The sequence below is a fragment of the Pseudopipra pipra genome, chromosome W, assembly GCF_036250125.1.
Source record: "Pseudopipra pipra isolate bDixPip1 chromosome W, bDixPip1.hap1, whole genome shotgun sequence".
Taxonomy (NCBI): Eukaryota; Metazoa; Chordata; class Aves; order Passeriformes; family Pipridae; genus Pseudopipra; species Pseudopipra pipra.
In genome coordinates this window covers 43377159-43386245 of record NC_087580.1, presented here as the reverse complement: position 1 = coordinate 43386245, position 9087 = coordinate 43377159, and positions in this window count along the sequence as shown.

Below are 9087 nucleotides of genomic sequence, written 5' to 3'. Positions count from 1 at the left end.
CAGTCTGGGAACCAATTCCACTCCTGGTTCTCAAAGACACAAAGAAAGCCATTACTAAATACAGATTGAATTCACCTTACGTGATAGGGGTGTTAAAGTCACTATTCGCAGCATACACTTTTACACCAAACGACATTAAGGAACTAGCAAACGCATTTTTCACAAACATGCAGGCAACACTTTTCCTGGACAAGTGGCAAGTTCTCATTAGACAACATGCACAGTGCACCCTGTCCACCAGGGGTGTCCCGTTACTAGATTCCTTCAATAGGCTATTCAGGGTTGGACCATACATCTCCAACCAAGGCTCAAGCCAGCATTCCCATGAACAAATTGGACACATCAAAGAATCTGGCTTTCCAGGCGATTCAAACCATTGCTGAGGCGGTTGAGGCAACACCATTGATGCCTAAAATGGTGCTGAGGAAAAAAACCTCAGGAGCAGTTAATTGAGAGTGAGATAAGGAAAGGGTTTAATTTGTGCCTAGGCCATGCCTGAGATGTTACATTTTATAATACTGCTTGTCCAATCCCAGTTTTGTCCATCCTGTAGCTTTTGCCCTGGTCCACCCCCTGGGAATTGGGTCTGGGGGCTTTTTGGGACCACCTCTTCATCATTTTCATCATCTTCAGAGTACAGAGGGTACATGGTCACCCAGTTCTTGACTGTGTTCTGTCGTTTAGGCCAAGATATGAGTGTTCTCGAAACAGCATAGGCCTGCCTGGACAAAAGACTAAACATTTTCTACTGAATTCAGGGGTAGAATTGATACGGGGAGCATGGAATGGGGTGAGACGGTTGAGGAATGTGTAAACTACTTGTGCTAAAGGGTGAGGGAATAAGGGTTGCTGCTTCTAAAATCTACTTTTCTACTTAACTACTTAGAAAACTTATAAAATTGGGAAAATAAGAAAAACCAGATGGACTTTATGGCATCAGTCCCCCCTTTAGAGACTGAACAAGACTCAAAGATCTTGTTCAATCTCTACTACTTATACTTAACACTATATTAGTAAGATGACTAATATTTATAACACTAATCATATAACAAGCTATTATGTAGATTTAACACTAACATAAATGGCTGTTCTACCAGTTACCAGTTATGGTGATCAATATGGCCAAGGCTCAGATGTTGTTTCAGGGAGTCCTTGTATCTTTTCTTCGGGGCTCCTCTCATGTGGCAGCCAGTGGCAAGTTCACCATAGAGCAGGATCTTAGGGAGGTGGTGGTCCTTCATCCTTGAGACGTGCCCTGCTCATCGCAGCTGCGTTCTCAGTAACGTGGCCGCAATACTTGTGACAGCTGCTTGCTCTAGAACAGATGTGTTGGTCACATAATCTGACCAGTGGATGTTTAGGATTGTACGGAGGCAGCGTTGATGGAAGCGTTCTAGGAGACGCAGGTGGTGGCGGTAGATGACCCATGATTCGGAACCATATAAGAGAGTAGACAACACTATGGCTTTGTAAACACTGATCTTGGTGCTTTTCTTCAAGTGTTTATTATGCCATACTTTTTATTGATCACCATAACTGGTCTACTCTGGCCTCAAATTGGGAGGCCTGGAGACACGCCATCTATAACGCAGCTGTCTCCTTTGAGAACGCACGCAGGATCACTCTCAAGGAAAAAAGGCAACGCAGAAAGAACCGTGTCTTGCAGAATACACCATCTAAGGAATCTTTCTGCTGTGCCTTTTGCAATCGGATATGTCTGTCACGTACTGGCCTCATAAGCCACCAGCGTGCCTGTAGCAAATATGGATAGAGCCTTCCCAAATCTTCGTTCGCGAAGCCCAGCCATGAAATGGCTGTTCTATTCAGGTTTAGTTTGGTAACTATGAAGTAAGTCTGTGGAAGTAAACTGTGGGGGGGGGAAAACAGTTTTCCCCCTGAAGTTATAAAATGGTAAACCCCCAGGGGGTGGTTACCCTTGAGGTTGAACCAATGAGCGCTTCTGCAAAATATAAACATATCACCCAGACCGGAAAAGAAGGGTAGTTGTTGTTGTAGTTGTAGTTGTTGGAGAGGTGGCCATGTTGTGAAAGCCACTAGGAGGAGTAGGAGCCCCTCTGGGGGGCCACGGCCCCCCAGCCCCCAGCTGGGGTCACAGAAACTCGGAAACAGTGTTAAACTGGACTGAGATCTGTGACTGAGAAGCTGGGAGTTTTTCTCCTCCACCATGAGCAGCAGAAGCAGCAGTATATGGAGAAGTGGCAGAGAGCCAAGAGATAAGAGAGAAGCAGCAGAGACAGCATGTAGCCAAGGAAGACACAGAGTTGTCTGAGAGAGAGAGCCAGCAGCAGAGAGAGAACTAAGCTCTACAAAGAGAGAGAGTTTGGGTAAGAACTGAAAACCAAAACCCCCCAAACTCCTTGGAAACCCTTCCTAGAGAGGAGGGGTGGAGTGCAGCAGCACTGCAGAGAGGAGCTGAGAAGCTCAAGGTGTCCTGAAAAGCTGGACCAGGACGGCCAGACGGAATGTGGAGGGGATGACCTTGGCCCCCCTTGCCGCTGCTGCCAAGCTAAGCTGGCGGTCTGAGATCAGAGCACAGAAGCTCTGATAGAACTCTTGAGGCAAAGGCCTTCAACTGAAAGCTGCCCAAGATGTTCTGACTCAGGGGTGAATCCCCTGAGGAAGGGACCTTCATGGGGGTCTTACATCCCATGATATGACATGATGAAGCGAGTTTTGTCCCTGCTACGCAGTCCACGGAAGAAAAAGACCCTCGCCTGGAGTCGAAGGGCTGAGAGGGGCTTGGAGGCCTCCCTTGTGTGTACTGGCAGAGATCCAGCTACAGCTGCTGCATGGAAGAGAGAGAGCCTGCTGCCCTAGAAACAGTGCTGCTCTGAAAGTAGAAAGGATCTCTTCCTTCTTCCCTCCTGGACTTTTATTTGGAGAGAGAAGAGATTTGATCCATTGTAAATACTGCTTTGTCATGGTCGAGATAGTTGAAATTGTGTGTGTAATGTATTGTAATATTTATTTTGTACAGTCATTGTAATATATAAGCCCTTCCCCCCATTTTGAGTCATGTGGTGTCTGGAAAACCCATCTCACACTGGGCTGAGATGTGGGAGGGGGGCTTGGACTAGAAAATTGGATTTTGGGGCTCTCAAACCATGACATAAACTTAATGAAACATTTCCAAGAATTATTCAATATATAATTTAAACTTGTTGCCAGATTTTAGCTAAATCTATAGTGCAAATTCAGCACTTACTTTCATGAAGAATGGTGCATTTTGCTAAAGCCAAATGTAAATTTAGGTTTTAAACTTACTTCATAGTTCCTGGCAATACTAAGCAATACAAACAAGAGAAAAAACTTAAACATTATTTAACAGTCCTTGTAATAGTCTTTGTTGCTCTACTCATCTCAGGAACAGAGGTTTTCTTCCTTCTTGGGTAAAATTCAGGGTCCTTGATGATAACTCTGACCACGTTGGAGATGGTTTGCTGCATTTGAAAACAGTTCTTTCCATTTGGCTTGCAGGAGTTTCAGTCTCATTGTTTAATATAGACACAGTACTTGGGCTGGAACAGATGAGTAGGAGTGTCCAGTCTCATAGGCTTAGATGACACGATGAATCTCTAGTTCCTGCAAAGCAGATCTTAAAGCATTAAACAATTTCACAAATAAACTTCTTTATGCAACTAGGAAGTCGATGAAGTGTGACTCTCTGTCTGATGACAATTTCACAGGAATTTTGAATCTTGGAATTCCTGCATTTTGATCATCTGAGAGAGGAGCTTGTGCTTTTATCACATAAAGCGATTAACTGTCAGTCACAGATTTAATAGGCCAGTCAGGAGCTTACTTGAAGCAGGCTGCGTCTGGATGCAAACAGCACCCTGGCAGTGCCAATAGCTCACCACAGAGAGCTTATACTCTCTGGATAGATTCTAGGCCTTACCGGGGGCAGGTTGTCCTGTTCCAACCTGTCCCAGACTGCAGTCGATCATCTTTACTTCATGGAGTGATCGTACAGGGACCCCTTGCCTCCATGGATCAAAGCATTTCCACCTATTTAATTAGGTGCATTTATATATTGTGAGTACTAACAAAACAATAAAGCTAAAAAGCGATTCTAAATAAAGCATTTAAGCAATCTAAATAAATCATCCCAACAACGATGTTACCAGATTGTCTTAAAGATTGCAGGCAATGGTGCAAGTCAGGTCTCAGGGTTTCATAGGAGAGTCCACAGAATCAGTGCTGTTGCAGTGCTGCCTCAGCACTGAAGTCACTTTCTTATTTGTCCTTTGGTCTCAGTGCAGGACTTCTTTTATGCAATTCAGGTTCACACATTTCTAGATGACACTAGATAAGAAAGCATCTTAAAAGTATAAATATATAAACATGATTTCACAATCACATGAAAATCTATATGGACTTTTCATTAAACTATTCTTTTAGGAGGAATTCTTCCACAAGCTGCAGTAACTAAAGAGACACAGATGTTTACAAATTGCTGCTGGAACAAGATACGTGCAGGTACAAACATTACAAGCTTTAAAACAATTCATGTAGCAAAGCAAAAACAATATAAGCTTTCAGTTCTTTGGCAAATAAGCTAACAATAAGAGAAGCTTAAAAATAATATAGAATAGAAAATAACAAAACAAATACAATAATTACAGCATATGTATATGTATCACCTTTAGAAGTTATAAGTTGATTTTATAACAGTTCTCAGTCGTGTCAGAAGGTTTTTATGTTAACTTCTTGTTTACTCACTATTGTTTTTATTGCAGTTTAACACTCTTTGTCCTGGTGTATTTCACTTGTAGTTGTTAAGACATTTGTCTACTTTTGTACAAAAGTTGTTTCCATGGCTCTCAGCTTGAGTTCTGGTGGCACAGCTTTCAGGTCTGCTTGCTGGAACAGACTATCTGCAAACAGTCAACTTCTGACACATTGTCAGTTCACGTTCAGAATAAAACAGTCCCCCCCCTTTTGGTTTTTTCACAGCTCCCTGTCGCTGGGTATCTGTCGAAGGGGTCCCGGTCCAAGGGGGGAAGAAGACACACAACACACATGAGGATGGTGAGACAAAGGGATGTCTGCCCGCTCAGCGCAGCAGGCAGCTTTTTTATTCAGTTCTCCCACCTCTACTTTCCCATACAAAACACAAACATATTCTTACAACAACATCCAGGAATGCAGCACCTGCACTTAGCCACACAGCTCAAGGCTGTGTCCATGGGAACTATCTAATAGCTCCACTGCTCTCACGGGAAATGGCCTAACACTCTGCAACACTCCAAATCCTTCAAACTTCATTTGTGGGGCTGTGACTTTACCCCACAATTCCCCCTGTCTGTAATTGTGCCACAAAGACTGCCCGCATCACATCCTGCAGGGCCCTTTGCAGGAGCGATACTAAACAAGGCAGCATCAGCAACACAACTACAACCACCAACTTTTTAGATGTACAAGGCCCCCCTAATGGCTGTGCAGGGATTCCTGGCTAGATTCTATCTTCACACAGAAGAAACACTCCCATAGGGAGTCGACAAGGTGCACTCACTGCTGGAGTACTCCAAGTCGGATTCTTACCAACACCAGAAGCAACTATTTCTACAGAAAGACAGTTCAGGGAACACATCCCGCACCATAGACTCACCACGTGCTCATTCTATGTCATAACCTACATGATGATTAAAATACACACAGTCTTTTACAAACAGTGACTCTAAAATACCTAACTTTTGAAGTGGAGTGTTAACAGACAATACATCATCCTAGCTATCAACATGATCACGACACCCAGGCACAGTATGACAGTCCCGTTTCAATAAGTCACGCTGTCGGACGACATCCTGCACCAGGAGACATGCTTCCGTGTCACCCAGAGGAACACCAACAAGACAGGTGTGAAATGGCTGCTCTGGATACGCCAGTGATGCACAAAAGGTCGTGTGGTTCAGTTCTTTCATTAGAGTCACCCAGATGTTTCGACTATGCCATGGAGTGAACTTTGACAGGTCAGGAACTGCACTGACGACTTCCAGGACCAACAGCAGGACGTACATACCGCGCAGGTATTCAGCGAGGGCCATTATCTGTAGAGACAAACATATCCCTTTCCCCAAGTTATCAAGTCATGTGGATCAGACCACTGACCAGAGACAAGTTCTGCATCTGCATGCTGTGTTCTGTCCTCAGCTCTCACAGATAATCAGTTTGGAGGAGGTTTTTTGCCAAGTACAGCATATTTTTCCTGAAACTCTAAAAGAAGGTAAATAAAGACAATCGCCAGAGAAGGTCAAAAGGTTTGAGATATACAGAGCTTTGTCTAGCCTAGAGACTGAGGGGGTTATCCCCTCATTCCCCCTTTCTGTTTTGAAGCAAATGCTTCAGGGCACCATACACTCTCTCCACAATAATGTGTCCTGTAGAAGAATGTGAAATAGCCGTAACATGAGTGATCCTCCACAAAGCAAAGAAATTTTGGACAGATTTACAGACATAGGACAGCTTATTGTTCATCCACACTTGAGCGGGTGGTCCAGATGTAGGAAAAGCACAACGGAAGTGTTGAATGACATCATGGCTTTTTTGTCTAGTATGTGCATTAGCAACCACCACATGGGAAAACATGTCAGTGTACATATGGACATGCTTTAAATTACCAAATTCATTGGCATGAGTGTCATCCAATTGCCACATCTGTAAGGCCTTAAGGCCTCAAGGGTTAGTACCAAAATAGACAGGAGTATAGGCATTATGGCACTCTGGACAAGAGCATAGGCATCATGACAGTCTAGACAGGAGTATAGGCATTACGACAATCTGGACAAGAGTATAGGCATCATGACAGTCTGGACAGGAGGCAACAATTAAGCGAGCAATAGAATGAGTCAAGTCAAATCGACGTCTGAAAGCTTCTGCACCTTGATAATAACAAAAAACTAATGAGACAAGACAGCTTGCCGGTGAATGTTAGGAACAAGTCTCAAAGCGACAGCAAAACAAAAGCATCTGCTCAGACATTACCCTCTGTGAAGAAACCTCGCAAAGAGGTATGACTACAAACATGTAGCACAAAATAAGGAACAGGCCTCTGCAAAAGAGTTCTCTAGAGCTCAAACAAAACTTGAAAAATAAGACCTGGAGATGGACAATACAACACCGCCTGATAGAGTTGCTGTAATAAATTAACAACATATGCAGAATCAGTAATAACATTTAAAGACCAATTAGGAAATAACTGAAAAGCAAGAGTTACAGTTCGACATTCCATAATTTGAAGAGAACCCTCTTGATGAACAAGTTGATGTTGCCATCCGCATTCTGCTTTCCATGCTACTGCAGCTTCACTTGTCTTCCTCGAGCCGTCTGCAAAGACTGTAAGGCCATCAAGGGGCTCTGCACTGCGTAGTGTTTTTGTCCAATTGGAATTTCCCTAAAAAAAATCTTAAGAAGGGAATGTGAAGGTAAATGATAAGAAATTTGGCTGTGGAACCCAGCTAAAGCAGCTTGCAAGTCACATTTGTCTTCAAGGCACCACTGAAAGTAACGAGATTGTACAGGTACAACAATGCATGCTGGATTTCTGCCAGAACACTCTACACACCTTTTTCTAACCTCAATGATGATTTGAGCTATGAGCTCAAACAATCCAGGAGCAGTTTTTCGAGCCCGATAAGGCAAAAAATAGCCACTCTATGATGTGCAGTGGATCAGACCAATGGTCAAACCACTGTATCAATGCCCCAAAAGGAACACTGTGATCTGCAAAAATAAAAAATTAGACAATTTAGCAATGATCAATTCATGAAACAAATTTAGAATATAAAACCTGCTCTACTTGCTGGATGGTTTGAACCGCTCTTTTAGTCAGTTCCCTTGGTTCCTGACGATTGTCAGAATGTTTGAGTAGGTCAAATAGAGGTGCCAGCTGGGCGTTTACCAATTCCAAATAGGACCTAATCCAATTGAAAGACCCTAACAACTTTTGTATGTCAGGTAGTTTTGACATTAATATCCAATTGAACTGTCTGAGGAATAACTGCTTTCTGTGTAATTTTTGAACCCTAAATACTTCCAAGGTTCCTCTCGCTGCACCTTCTCAGGAGCAACTAGTAGGCCAAAGGATTGTAGACTCTTTCTGGTTTCAGCTTCCAGCACACCCAAATGATCCTCAGTAGCCACAGCCAGCAGAAATATTACCTATATAATGACAACAAAAGACAGTCAGAAAATTACAGGAGACAATGTTGGAATCATAAACCACTGACAAATTATAGGAATATCTGCATTTCCTGGGAGAGGGTTTTCTATGCATAACACTTGTAAGGTTCTGCACGATCAATAGATGGAACTGAAAATGTGATTTTTAATTCTCTATAACTGGGGTCTAACTGGATTGTGAAAAAGCAACCTGTCAAATTAATAATAACAATGGGTTATTCAGTAGAAAGCATAGAAGGGGTCAATAAACCAGTGTTGACATTGTAACCATGACCGCCCCACCCGTCTGAGATCATACAACAGTCTTCATCTCACAGATTTTTTCTTCATCACAAAGACAGGGGTGATTAAAGGATTCTGAGATGGTTCAATGTGATCAACATCAACTGGTCTTTAACAAGCTGTTGCAGGGCCACCAGCTGTTCTGTAGGTATGAGCCACTGCTGAAGTCACACAGGATCTGTATGTTCTAAAAGAAAATTCTGAGCAGTACCTCCCAGTCTCACAACCCAAACCCCTGCCATGACCACAGGCCAGGAGGCCAGCCAGGATGTCCGTGCAATGATAGTTACGTCAGGTCCCGAATGCAGAAGTTCGTCTGCCTGGACAACGGACAGCAAGGTTCAAGCATCGTAGAGAGTGCAGGTCAGCTGTGGACATTGTGCAGAGATCGGCACTGACCAAAAGACTTGTGGTGCATCAGTAGAACCAAATCCTCCATCCCGACGCTCACGAGGCTCTGCTTGGGGAACTCAACTCAGAAAAGATACAAATTGAGCTATTCGTGTCCCTTTAGGAATTGTCACTGGAGGATAAGGTGTGGAGACCATAGCACAAATCTGCCTCGTACAGTTAGCATCAATGACTGCAATATGAACAAAAAAT